Here is a 14,136-nt window from a genome sequence, read left to right on the forward strand (position 1 = left end):
TCCAGGAATACATTATTCTGATCTTAAGCGTCGTTCAAAATCATATTCGTTGTTATAAGTTAACGTAGTCTAAATCTTCACTCTTACTGAAAATAAAACTAAATTTTCATTATAATGCTTATATTTATGTGAAAATGAAGATGCTTTATTTTTCCAGATTCTGAAATTATATAGTCATGATAATTCAGTAGATCAAGTTATACTTTAGATAAGCTTCAGAAATAAACTTCTAGAAATTGAACAGATTTTAAATGTTAATGTATTTCATCTATAAATAAGTTTATTGAGCCAGAGGCTATCTAAGATAAGCTTTTACTTTCTTGTTACCAACAGTTAGGCTTCTTTCCACTTACCTGAGGCTTCTCTGGGGAGATTCACACCTTCTCCCTTAGCAGTACTGCCTTCTTTTATTAGAATTGCTCCAGTGCAGTCTGGTGAGGATGTTTGCTAGATTTTGTTCCACTGACACCGTATCTAAAATCAGTACAACCTACAGAAAATATCGTAGCAGATAAATCCAGTGCCTACAGAAACACTTTGCTATTTTGTATAGGTTTTAGCTACACAGGTAAATATAGAGGGAACACGGAGAGTTGCTTAAGGAACTGTACCAGCGTGGAAATATCTATAGTGGGTCAGTAAATGTATTTAAAACAATTGAACTGCTGTCATATTCAGCATTGTGCCTCCTTGTTAAACAAAAAAATTTTTTTATCCCTAGCAGCAGACATGAGATCCTTATTTCAAGAAAAATAAGATACTTTACATGCCAGAAGATTTTTTGATGACAGTACCCCCTCCTATTCTTCAATTTTTAAAACAACAACCAAATTGGTGGGGAGGCAGCCAAAATTTGAGGTACCAATGCCTCTCGAACAGATGTCGCACCATTATTTTTTAGCTCGTTTAGATGAATAAACATGTTAAACTGTGAAGTATTACATTTTAGATTTTTTCATTAAAAAAAGAGACAATCTGTTTACTGTCCTAATTGAGACAACAATCTTTGTGGTTGCCAGTTTTGGCAGTCATAACAATGAACTATAAATATTTGGACCAACCAAGTAAATGGTGGCTATAAAGGCTATAGCATGTGTAAAGTTCTGTTTTCATGGGCACCCATCTTAGTATGGCATTTTTTTTTCTGACTTCTTCAAATACAATTGTTTGTGTAAATTTGAAGTTTCATGGTAAGCCTAAAAGAAATTGATTTCAATATCTAATTTTGTTCTAGTTTATCATCCTTTTCAGTGTTCAACTATCCATCTGCTTGTAACAAATTGCTTCTGCAGTTGCTCTATTCAATGTGATAAAGCAAGGTCTTCATTGGCTTGTCTTCTCTGTACATCCTAGGATAATATAAAATTCAGAGGTTTTTTTTTTTTCTTTCCTATTCTCATATTTATAAAGTGAGGATAAAGGCATTTTAAAAACTCTTAAATTGCAGCAGTTTTTTTAAAAGAAAGTTTTATAAATAAAACATGACCAAATATAACTCTTGGTATAATGACCAATGATGGAGGTCATAGTCTTAGCCCATATTAGTATACTGTACATAAAACAACAGGTGGACCAAAGAGAAATAACCCAGAATTTAAAAACTTACTTGTTACACTAGCTCCTACACATCTGTGATCAAGATAGTGAGTGCCCTTCTCAGCATCTTATTTGAGTTCTCTTGTTCACTTACTCTTTACCATCTCCCCATCTGCCTCAGTGCTCAATTTCTCGGCAATCTTGAACATTCCTTCTCTGTTTGTATGAACCTCACTTGTACTTTGTCGTACTTAACTTGGTGTGTACTATATTAACTGCCTCTCATATCTACCATTTTACTTAGAAATATCACTGCTCCTCCCCTTTTTTTTCTATTGTCTTTCTTCTTACCTGCTTTCTTTATCTGTCACTAAACATATGTATTACACAAAACTAGAGAGAAGAGTACAGTGAACCTCAATCTACCCATCACCTAGTTTCAATAACTACCCATGTTTTGCCACTCTTTTTCATATACTCCACCCATTTTTCTGTAACCTGAGGTATTTTAAAGCAAATCTCAAATATGCTGACATTTCCCCTGCAAATATCTAAGTATGCATTCCTGAAAGTACTTTGATATTTTTGTTTGTTTTTGTTTTCTGTTAGGTTTTTTTTTCTTTAGTCACTAGGAAGCTAATCAAATTAATCAGTTCCTCATATTGCTTAATACCAAGGCAAGAGTCAAACGTCCTTAATTGTCTCTAAGATATCTATTTAAGATAGGTTTTCAACCAAGATCTGTACTACCTTTGTTTGTATGTCTCCTAAATTCTTATAAAGTTGACCCGTGAACAGCATGGGGACTAATCTGCCTATAACTTATAATCAGCCCTCCATATTCCTGGTTCCTCCACATCTGACGATTCAACCAACCTTAGATCATGTAGTAGTATTTATTATTGAAAAATATCCGCATGTAAGTGGGTGCCTGCAGTTCATACCCATGTTATTCAGGAGTCAACTGTATTCAGCAATAAACCCCTCTTTCTTTCATGCCATTGATTGCCGAAAAAAACAAGTTACTGGTCCTTTTGAATATTCAGCTTTCTAGATTTGGCCTTTTTCATTTTATTATTCATTTTTTCCCTCTAGTTTTCCTGTTTTCTGTAAAATAGAAGTTAAGTTTTAAGTTAGATTAGATCCAGACAATTTTGTTGTTGTCATTTGTTTTTTAATGAGACACATGATATCTGCTTGTCTCACTTATGGCAATGCTGAAATTTGTTACTGGATTCATGTGCTAGTAACCTGATTCCCTCCAAAATAAGGTTTTACATCAAGGTTTTACCTGAAGCTTTTTAATCCATTCATAATTGTTGCCTAGGTTATTAATATCACTAAGCATTTCAAACTGGTGATTTTCCATCTTAGCATATGTTAAGTGAAATTATTAAAAACAATTTTTACCAATTATTTGGTTAGCTTAAACAGCTTAAAGAAACCCAAATTTCAGAATAATGACTTAGCACTCTTAACTGTGGCCAATGAAGGTGTGTCGTTGTTGTTCCTGTTGTTTTTGTATTATCATTATAAAGGCATAGATTTTACACATGTGATACGATTCAGTCCATTGCAATCTTTGCTCTTTTCAGTACTGAAATGAGAATTATGTTATCATGCTTCATATTATTAAAATCATGAAAGCTTTATGCTTTTACACTATTTTAAGTTATTCTGAGAGTGACAGCCAGTTAGTCAGATTTTAGAAACAACAGGAATAAGGAGTAAATGTGAGGAAAAGTATAATATTTGCAAATTATATGATTGACTAGAAAACTAAGAAAATAAGTTTTATGTAGCCTGCTCTTTTAGAAAAATATTTGTGAAAATCAATAGTTTTATCTATCTATACAATAACTAGCTAGATATAATAGCATAAAAATACCTTTTACAATTGCAATCAAAACTCTAGAATTATCTAGAAGAAAATCAGCAAAAGTATGAAGAGAATTCATTGGATAAAAGAACATTACAGGGTGACATAATAAAACTTTAAAAAAGGAATTAATAAAAATAGTCTTCTGCTTTGGAAGTAGAAAAGAGAAACTTAACCCATCAGATACTAAAGTGTATTATAAAATTATAATACATAAAATAATGTCATTGTCAAGGAAAAGTAGACAAACCAATAGAAAAAGTGCAATGTCCAGAAATAGATCAAAATATGAATATTCATTTAATGTTTCCTATAAGTCATGAGGATAGATTAGTTAGTTATTAAATGCACTAACTGAATATCCATCTGGAAATTAAAAGATGCCTAAACCATGACTTAAAACAAGATTAAGTTCTGATGGAATTTGATTTCTGTGTGAAAATGAAATGACAAAAAGTATTAGAAGAAATTATAGATATTTTTAGAAGCTCTTAGTAGGGAAATTATTTCTGGGCATTGATTCATGAGTCAGAAGCCATAAAGGAAATACTGTTGGTTTATAACACATTAAATTAAAATCTAACACACAAGCCAGTACCCAGTGTTAATTAAAGATGTGAAGAAACAGTCTCTTTAATATAGTGCTTGGGGGAATAGTAATCTCACACACTTTCTGGAAGGGACTTTTGCAATGTACTTTAAAACTTCTTAAATTTGATGTATACTTTAAGCATTCTTCATAATGTCAAAAAAAAAAAACCCAAAGAAACAAAAAATTAAAGCTACCTATATGTCCTTGGTGGCTCAGAGGGTAAAGCGTCTGCCTTCAATGCAGGAGACTCGGGTTCGATCCCTGGGTCAGGAAGATCCCCTGGAGAAGGAAATGGCAGCCCACTCCAGTATTCTTGCCTGGAGAATCCCATGGATGGAGGAGCCTGGTAGGGTACAGTCCATGGGGTCACAAAGAGTTGGACACGACTGAGCGACTTCACTTTCTTTCTTTTCTTTCATATGTCCAATATAGGAGTCTTTTTAAATGTCTTGTTACTTCTATAAAATAAAATGTGATGGATTCACTAAAATAGCATGTATTTATACTTAACTGACAGGGAGAGAGGTCAAAAAAGTTATGAATGATTACAAGTGATTGTGATACAGTTCTCTTTTGTTTGAATGTATATATGTCTTGGGCTTCCCTGGTGGGTCAGTAGTTAAGAATCTGCCTGCAATGCGGGAGACACAGGAGACGCCGGTTGGATCCCTGGGTTGGAAAATCCCCTGGCAGAGCCTGGGGGACTGCGGTTCATGGAGTTGCAAAGAGTCGGACACGACCAAAGCAGCTGAGCACGGAACATGTCTCTGTGTTGTAAATGTGTTTGAGTGTGTTGGAAGAATATTTAGCAAGAATTAAAGAGTATTTCAGAAAAGAACTGATGTTGTAATAGGGAAGAACCTTTTGTATCCTATTACCAGTTAATAACTAAAGATATTGCCTGTAAACTTAAGTTACACTTAATGGCTCATCTCTGGGAATCCTGCCTCCCAGGTAATGAATGTTAAGCTAAATTAACCTTTGTTCCGCTCACGGCTTCCCTGGTGGCTCAGATGGTAAAGAGTCTGCCTGTAATGCAGGAGACCCGGGTTCGATCCCCTGGAGACGGAATTGGCAACCCACTCCAGTATACTTGCCTGGAGAACTCCATGGACAGAAGAGCCTGGTGGGCTACAGTCCATGGGGTCACAAAGAGTCGGACACGACTGAGTGGAAAGATTTTAGCTCAGCAAGAAACATCCTGACCAGACCCACCTGTGAATGACTAGAGAGAAGAAGAAATTAACACATCCCTTCTGGGGGCTGATGAAAAATCAGGAAATATTGCACTTTACTCCTTCCCCTTTTAGTATAAAAGAAGCCTAAATTCTAACTCAGGCAGTGTGGTTCTTTGAGACATGAGCCCACCATCTTCTTGGTTTGCTGGCTTTCTAGATAAAGGTGTTATTCCTTGCCCCAACAACTTGAGTCTCCATTATTGGCCTGTCATGTGGGAAGCGGTATGAGCTTAGACTTGATAACAATTTGGGATTTATTCACATGTTCATTTGAAGAAAATGAATGTTTGCTACATGCCAGAATTGTTTTTGTGCTTGCAACATACCCATAAACATTAAAAGGAAAAACAAACGAACAAAAACAATACTCTTGCTTTCATGACATATGATCTTCAGAGATGGAGTGGTGACGATTTCATCAAAAGAGTGAAAAGTGTATTCTAAAGTGAGAGAAAACCAGTAAAAGAGTATAAACACATACTAGCATTTGGCCTGTTGCAGCCAAGAGTGGCTGGAGCACAGAGGGCATGAGGTAGATGGAGTGAGAAGGTGATTTATTAATGTCCCTTTGTACTCATTGTCACCTCCTTTCTTTCGTCTGCCTCAAACCATTTCCTTATATTTAATCTTGGAAAACGCCTACCTATCTATCCTTGAAGACCTCTCTGTTCTCCGATTTTTCTGGCCTTTCCCCTTCCAGTCCCCAACCCTTCCAACTCAAGGCTAGGTGAGGTGATGATTCTCTGTCTTTTAGAGAATTTATTCCATGACAGTTATTCATTTATATAATTCTCCAACTAGACTCTGTGGTCTTTCAGTGAAGATTCTGAGTTTTATTGCTATATCTCAAATGCCAAGAATGCCTCTAGACCCATGGTTTTTGCCACAGTAAATATTTTTAAATGAATGAATACTACACCCCATTCCCTAGAACAGGGTTTGTCAGTGTTGGCACCATTGGCAGTGTGGGCCAGATAATTCTGTTGTGGGGCCCTGTCCTGAGAAAAGGAGGATGCTCAGCCGTATACTCTACCCTACATGCACGTCTATGCCAGCAGGACCTCCTCCTGCCATAGTTATTATTGGAGGCGGTTATCAAGATGTGACCACTCGTGGATCCATCAGTTAGACTAGGGCAACCTTGTATTTTCTGTTGTTTTTACTTTTTGAGCATGGTTGCTCTGTTATCTGGCGTCTTGTTATTTGGTATATTGATATTCAAAGTTATTAAATCTTGATTATGAATTTTGGCTTTTAGCATTATAGAATGTCTTTGATGTTTTTATGTCTGAGTTCTGCAGTTTTTTTAATAAAAATGTCACAATTCTTGCAGACTTAGTTTTTTTGATATGTTCTTTCTCTAGCTATAATTTCAACCTTCTGAATCACTGTATGTTAGGTGTGCCCTTTACATAGAATTACAATTGTAGAGTTCAGATTTGTTTTATGAGCCTATTTGGATTTTTTTTGCTAATAGCTGAGTGAAACCCATTCACATTTTTTTAATATTATTATCAACTCTGCAAATAATTTTATAATTTTATTTTACAAATAAATCTAATGTATTGACATATATATGTTTCTATATTTGATGTGTCTTCTAAAAAATTTGGTATTTTTGAACATTGGTATTTTTATTTAGAGATTTCACTTATATTCATACATTTTTTAATACACCTGAATACATTTCACAAATAATCTGTTACTCAGTGAACTGTCAAGCTTAATGATATCCTTGACCTTCGTCTATTACCTATAAAGCAGTCAGTAATCTCGGACTGCTTTCTCCTTAATCTTTCCCTTCATCCATTTCTGGTTGTTTTCTTTCTACTTTTCTAGAGCATATTCTTCTACTCATGCCACTACCCTTTTTGATACTTTATGCTTAAATTTAACCCCAGAATTAAAAATATATGAAATACTCATCAGTTCTTTTGCCAAAATTTTCCATGTTATCTCCTGGTTGAATGAAGCTCAGCCAACTAAGGAAGGGCTCATATGTAAAGTATTCCCTGGATCCATGAACCTTTTAAGTTTTTTTTTTTTCCTATTGCTTTTACACTTGGGGCAATATGGTGACTATAAAATACTTGACTTGCAATTTTTTTCCTTCAGTCTCTTCAAAATGTAGCCCCAAATTGCTTTGTTTTTGTTGTTGTTGCTACCCTTGAGAAGCTTAATGGCAGTCTTTCCCAATTTCCTCTCTACGGGCGTAACTTGATCTTATTGCCTGTATACCCTGAATTCTAATTGTTTTTCTAAGATATGTCTCTCCCTCTCTCTCTCTCTCTCTTTTTTTTTTTTAAGTTTTCTAGGCACACAGTGGGCACTTTAAATATGTAACAATAATATTTTCTTTGCTCTGAAAAGTTTTCTTCGTTCTGAAAAGTTTTCTTCGATTATACTTTCACATCAGTCATAGAATGTCTTGTTTTCCTTCTTCAGAGACTTCAACTATATGTATTTTTGAATTCTCTTTTCACATCTTCCATTTCACCATATTCTCCTTGATCCTTTTACTTAATACTTTATTTCACTTTTATCTTCCTGGTTTTCCTGCTTTCCTTCAAAGTCTCAGTAAATTTTGCTACAATCTATTATATACCTGGGGTACCTTTCAATTTATTCTTATTTGTGAGTCGGGCTTTTTTTTTTCCAGTTTCTTTGCTGAAATCAATCAGCTCCTACTGCATTTTTCCCCATTTTGTCACTGTGGTCTTAAGCTTTAAATTTTCTATTTCTAGTTTATACCTGTATCTACATTTACATCTGCATCTCTATCTACATATTTACATCTAATTTCCAAATGTTTATTTAAGGATTTTTAGTTCAGTTAAAAATTGTATTAGCGTTCTTCTGATTTTTGGTTTGTTTTTTGTTTGTTTGTTTGTTTGTTGGTATGGGATAATTCTTCAGCTGAAGTGTTTTGATTTAAATTTTCTGTTTTCTTCTTCCATTAGCTTTCTATGTAGTTCGCTTGAGTTTTTCTCTATTTCTAGTCATTTTAGGGGTTGAGTCTATAGTCCAGGATCATCTCTTTACAACAACCTGCTGAAGACAGTTTCTTTAATCAATGCTCTCAGTGGTAGGGGAGACAGGCAGGATTGGCATGCCTTATTTCTTTTTCATTTCTGAAAGATTCTCAGTTTTTCTTTTACCTTCTTTCTCATTTCTGCTACTTCCTCATAATCTTTTCTCTACTTTTATGATTCTTTATAGGAAGCTATGCTCTTTTGACACTGCTAACTTCTTCAGTATTACTCATTTTCAGACCTTTCTCCTATAGCTGGTACTGTGAAGTGCTAAATACCAGAGCTCAAATGTTGGCACTTAGTATTATTTCCTTTCTCTGGGGTCCATGACTTGTTGATGTGCTCCACTTTAAAAAGTTAAAATGGTGTGTCATTAAAATGGTCTGTCTTAAGCAATCCGGAAGGAAATCAGTCCTGAATATTCATTGGAAGGACTGATGCTGAAGCTGAGACTCCAATACTTTGGCCACCTGATGTGAAGAACTGAGTCACTGGAAAAGACCCTGATGCTGGGAAAGATTGTAAAGAGGAAGAGAAGGGGACGACAGAGGATGGGATGGTTGGATGGCATCACTGACTCAATGGACATGAGTTTGAGCAAGCTCCGGGAGTTGGTGTTGGACAGGGAGGCCTGGCATGCTGCAGTCCATGGGGTCGCAAAGAGTCAGACGTGACTGAGTGACTGAACTGAAGCTTCCTAATTTTGGAACCCACAGACTTAACAGTAGTCTTTTAAAAAATATTTGTTTATTTGACTGCATTGGATCTTAGCTGTAGCATGTGAGATCTTTCATTGTGGTGCACTCTCTAGTCATGGTGTGCAGGCTCAGTAGTTGAGGTTTGCAGTCTTAGTTACTCCACAGTATGTGAAATCTTAGTTCCCTGACCAGGGATCAACCCTCATCCCCTGTATTCCAACGCAGATTCTTAACCGCCGTATCACTAGGGCAATTTCTTACAGTAGTCGTAAGATGCCTGTTGGAATGTGGTATTTATGTTTCTATTTACAGGTAACTTGATTCTGGTATTTTATGCTTCCTTGTAAGGCTCAACACATGAGCCATTTGTGATTGTATTTTCACTCTTATTTTGATATGATCATTGGGTGGAGGACGTGAGAGATTTCAGTTTAGGAGGATATCATCATCTCAATTCCCACGGTTTTTAAATAAATCTTGAAATTGCTCATTTTCTAGGTTAAATGTACAAAGCTACCTTTGATTTGGTTTCTATAGACCTTATTATATTTTGAATTTTAAAATGTTCTGTGTCTTCTAATTGTATACTCCTAAATGGACTCCATAATTTGAGGGGGGAGATCTTGCAATTTTGATATTCATCATAGTACCTGGTATACTTTTCATACACATAATAGTTTCTCTATTAACTGTTTAGTTATTGCAACTATCATTTAATCAATATGAGAAAATCTTTTTATATAGGAAATTCTAAGCAAAATATTTGGGTTTCCTATACATCTTTTTAAAAAGATGTCTTAGATAAATACTGAGAAATATCTCCTAAAGGATACTTCTTAAAATATCTTGAGAGTTTCTTTAAAAGAAACACAAATATGAGAACCTATTCTCACGAAAAAGATGGAAATAATAAGAGTTTCTCCAATTCATATTTTTTCAATAATTTCTCTGTAAAAAATAAATGGAAACCTATAAATTTTGTTCATTTTAACATGTGTAAAAATTAAAGCAGCAGACAATAAGAAAATATACACATTATTGTAATCTCTGCTATTTATTAATTCATTTAATTTAAATGCAAATTATATGTTTTAATAATCATAAATTGCTTGGCATCAGGTTGTTCCTAGTAATGAGCAGTTCAAGAGATGGCACTTTTTTGAAATTCTAATAAAGCATTCCACGGAGCCCTTTTCCTTTGTGAGCATGGTTGCCCCTTGAAACATCCTGCAATATAGAGCTGAAATGATTTAAAACCTCAGAAGAAGGTTTTTAAGGTTGGAATAGGAAGCCACTCTTGGCTTCATGGCCAGATCTGAACACTGAAGTTAAGAAGTAATTTCAAATCAATCTGTAGAAAGATTTTACCTCTGATCATGAGCAAACAGAAGCCTTCTCTCCAGTAGGTGTCAGGAGTCCTGTGATGGACACTAATGATGTCTGCTGCCTTTTATCATCTGTCAGGGACGACTCACATTTATTTCCACACAGGCAGTGAGAACATTTAATGAAACAAAACAGCATTATCGAGCTCCAGGTTTTCCAATCCTCTTTGGTGCTAGAAATGAAGCTCTAGGTTCATTAAATTGTGGCTTGTGGAGGTATACTACAATTATAATCCACCAAACCAAAAATTATAATAAGATCCCAAAGCGAGGCTTTAATATACACAGACCTCCTCTCTCTATTTCAAAAGTTCAAGTTAATTCAGCAAATATCACAGGTTTAGAATATGTGTGTATATATATATATATATATATATATATATAAAATAGTTATAGGAAAAATACAAAAATGAATTAAAAAAACCAAAATCATATTGTCCATAAATATACCCTAATAATATCTATACATTAATTAGTTTGTTTTGAGCCTTCTAGACTTTATACTTTCATATTATAAAATATGCAATATGTTTGTTCTCAGATCTCAATAGCCTGTGACTACAGTAATGCCCAAATTTGTGCTGTCTTTAATGAAAAGATACACAAATGTAGACATATACAGGCCTAGCATATTGCTGTATTCTTATTTATTCATTCGTTCAACAAATATTTACTACATTTCTACTAGAAGTAAGGCACTTTTTAGCAACTGGAAATATAGCAGTGAACCAAAATAATAAAATCTTGGTCCACATAGAGCTCATATTCTGGAGGAGTAGGTGAGCAGAAATAGAAAGGGAACATGAAAAATATGTGCAAATATATAAACATAATATGGCAGGTGACGAGAAGTGCTGTGGAGAAAAAGAAGGTCAGGGGCTTGGAGAAGGAGCGTCTCTTCACTCAGCTTGCTCTACAGAGCCACAATTCAGGCTCTTCTTGATTTGACCACACACACTTCCACCGGGGGGCCTTCGCACTGACTTAGGTCTAGTTGACTTTTTCCTTCATCTCTAATCTTTGCTCAGATGACACCTTCCAGATGAGGCCGACCGTAACTAGTCTACTTAAAATTGCAACCTGATGCCATATCCTCTCCCCAGCACCTCTAAACCGTCACTGTATTTGGTCACTCCCTAGCCTGCTTTTTCACTTCTCCTGATTCTTTGTAGCCTCCCTTTTCTCTCTCCGCCCTTAAAATGCCAGTGTTCCTCAGAGGGCCATTTATGATCCTCTCAGCACATGTCTGTCTTTAGTCCGAGTCCCTGCTTCCAATCTAATTAAATTGAATGGAATTCATTCATTCCCCAACGCTCGCCTATGTTTTTCTTCTCTGCTCTTCGGTCACACTGTCCTTCCTTTCCGGATTCTTTTTCGGCTTTCACCATCAACCCACTGTCAGATCTGCAGTACCAGTCCTTTCAGAGTCAACTAGGATAGCCTGTCCCTTTCTCCTCAGAGCATCTCAGCTTCAGTAAGGTGCTGACACAGCCCAGCAAACATTAGCATTCATCACATCTTCTATCATCAGCCTGTAGGCTGGCCACAAGTCTGATTCATCTTTTCCTGCACTGGCCTTAGGTAGCTGAGATTCAGTAAATGGGCTGATATTATAATGGCACAATAGTAATCACTAGGAAAATGCCATTTAGTTAGCAACTTCCTGAATTCCTAGCATACTCTGAAATTAAGAAGTGAGCACATTAATTCCTGTCCTGTTGAAAACACTGTGCTTGATGAAACCACTCAGTGAGTGATGGGTACGGCACAGCATCCCTGAGAAGTAGGTATCTTTTTCATATTCTGAGTAACCAGACATGGAAATATAGAAACATATATATTTTTTATATAGAAAATATATAAAACAAATTTACAAATATGCAAATTACAGTGGTTATCTTTTCTTCAGTTACTTTCAATGAACTATTTATATGTACATCAATGCTGTTATTTCACATGTTTTTATAATGTTTTACACATTTATTATGTATGACTTCACAGTTATCTGAGCACCTTGGAAGAGCTCACTCTGAAATAAAATTAACATTAATGATTACTAATAGCAATTTAATGAGGCATTATATTAACGTGAGAAGATTAGGGCTTATTACTAATATTCCTCATATGATAATTTTTTTGACGGTTTTAAAATTTGTCATGTTATTGAATTGGCCCCTTTTCCTTAAGCATTGCTTTGGCTTACAACTACCAAAGCTAGAACATTTTATTAGCTAGTTATAATAGTAACAATAAAAGCTACCATTTACTGAACACTGTGCCAGTGAAGTCTACTGGTAGGCACTTCATGTGTATCATTTTCTTTGATCTTTACAGAACCCCAAGAGGTAAACCATATTGTTATCCTCATTTTGCATTGAAACCGGCTTAGAAAAGTGAAGTGATTTTTCAAGGTCGTGATCTGAAAGTAATGAATCTAAGTTTTCAAGATAAAAATGTCTGATTTTAGAGCCAGTCTTTAAACCATGTTTATTCAGCTTCTAAATATCTTTGCTGTCAATAAGACATATTTGTATAAACAATGCCACTTCTATTGAGTTTGCCAGTTTTCATATTTAACATCTGTAAGGTCATGCTGTAGTTTGCTCTAGGAAAAAGCAAGTGTTCCCAGAAAAGGAACTTATTAAATGCATTATGGTATGAGATATGATTACTGCATTTCCATAATCTTTTATTTGAGAAACATTAGCTTAAAAGAAAATAAACCTGATATAGGTTCTTATTGTGCAATGTTGCCTTCACTTTAAGTGCTCACAAAATACATTTTTAAACAGCACATCCTAGACTCTTGACTGGAGCCAGATCCTCTGACCTGCTTTGAAAGAGCAAAGCTAAGTTTGTCCACCTCAAGTCTCCCCAAATTTCACATCTTCATGATTCCGTGTGTGTGTGTGTGTGCTCAGTTGCTCTTTGTGACCCCCATGAACTATAGCCTGCCAGGCTCCTCTGTTAATGGAATTGTCCGAGCAAGGATACTGGAGTGGATTGCCATTTCCTACTTCAAGGGATTCTCCCCTCCCAGGGATGGAATGTGCGTCTCTTGTGTCTCCTGCATAGGCAGGTGGATTCTTCACCACTGTGCCATCTGGGAAGTCTTCATGATTCCATTGTGTGTATGTTAGCTACTCAGTCATGTCCAGCTCTTTATGACCCTATGGACTACAGCCCACCAGGCTCCTCAGTCCATGGAATTCTCCAGGCAAGAATACTAGAGTGGGTAGCCATTCCCTTCTCTGGGTAATTTTTCCAGACCCAGGGATCGAACGCAGGTCTCCTACCTTGCAGGCAGATTATTTATCATCAGAGCCACCAGAGAAGCCCCATGATTCCATAAGGACATCCAAACTAGACTGACGAATTCACACTAAATGTCCTTAAAGTTCTAAATAAGTGATACATGAAAGCTAAGAGACGAATGTAGTTGCGACAAAAATTCTTATGGATCGCAGACTTTGATTTCCTCTTGCAAGCATTTGTCCCAGCTTTCCTATCTGAAGATCATCTTCCTTTGACAACCAAGGCAGAAAGAAATCGTCAGCCTTTACCAAGTCTGTTCTCTGCTTGTCATCTGTCAGTACTGATATACTAGGACCTGAGCAGCAGGCAATGTGGAACTTCCTTGCTCTTATTTGGAATATAAGTGAAACTTTTTTGTATTTGTCTTTATCAATTTGCTCTCACTTCAATTCATTTAGGAACTTAGGAACTTAAACTTCTTGATATCGTTCTTTAAAATCTCTTCTACTTTTTTGATATCT

This window comes from Cervus canadensis, chromosome 12, assembly GCF_019320065.1.
Source record: "Cervus canadensis isolate Bull #8, Minnesota chromosome 12, ASM1932006v1, whole genome shotgun sequence".
Lineage (NCBI taxonomy): Eukaryota > Metazoa > Chordata > Mammalia > Artiodactyla > Cervidae > Cervus > Cervus canadensis.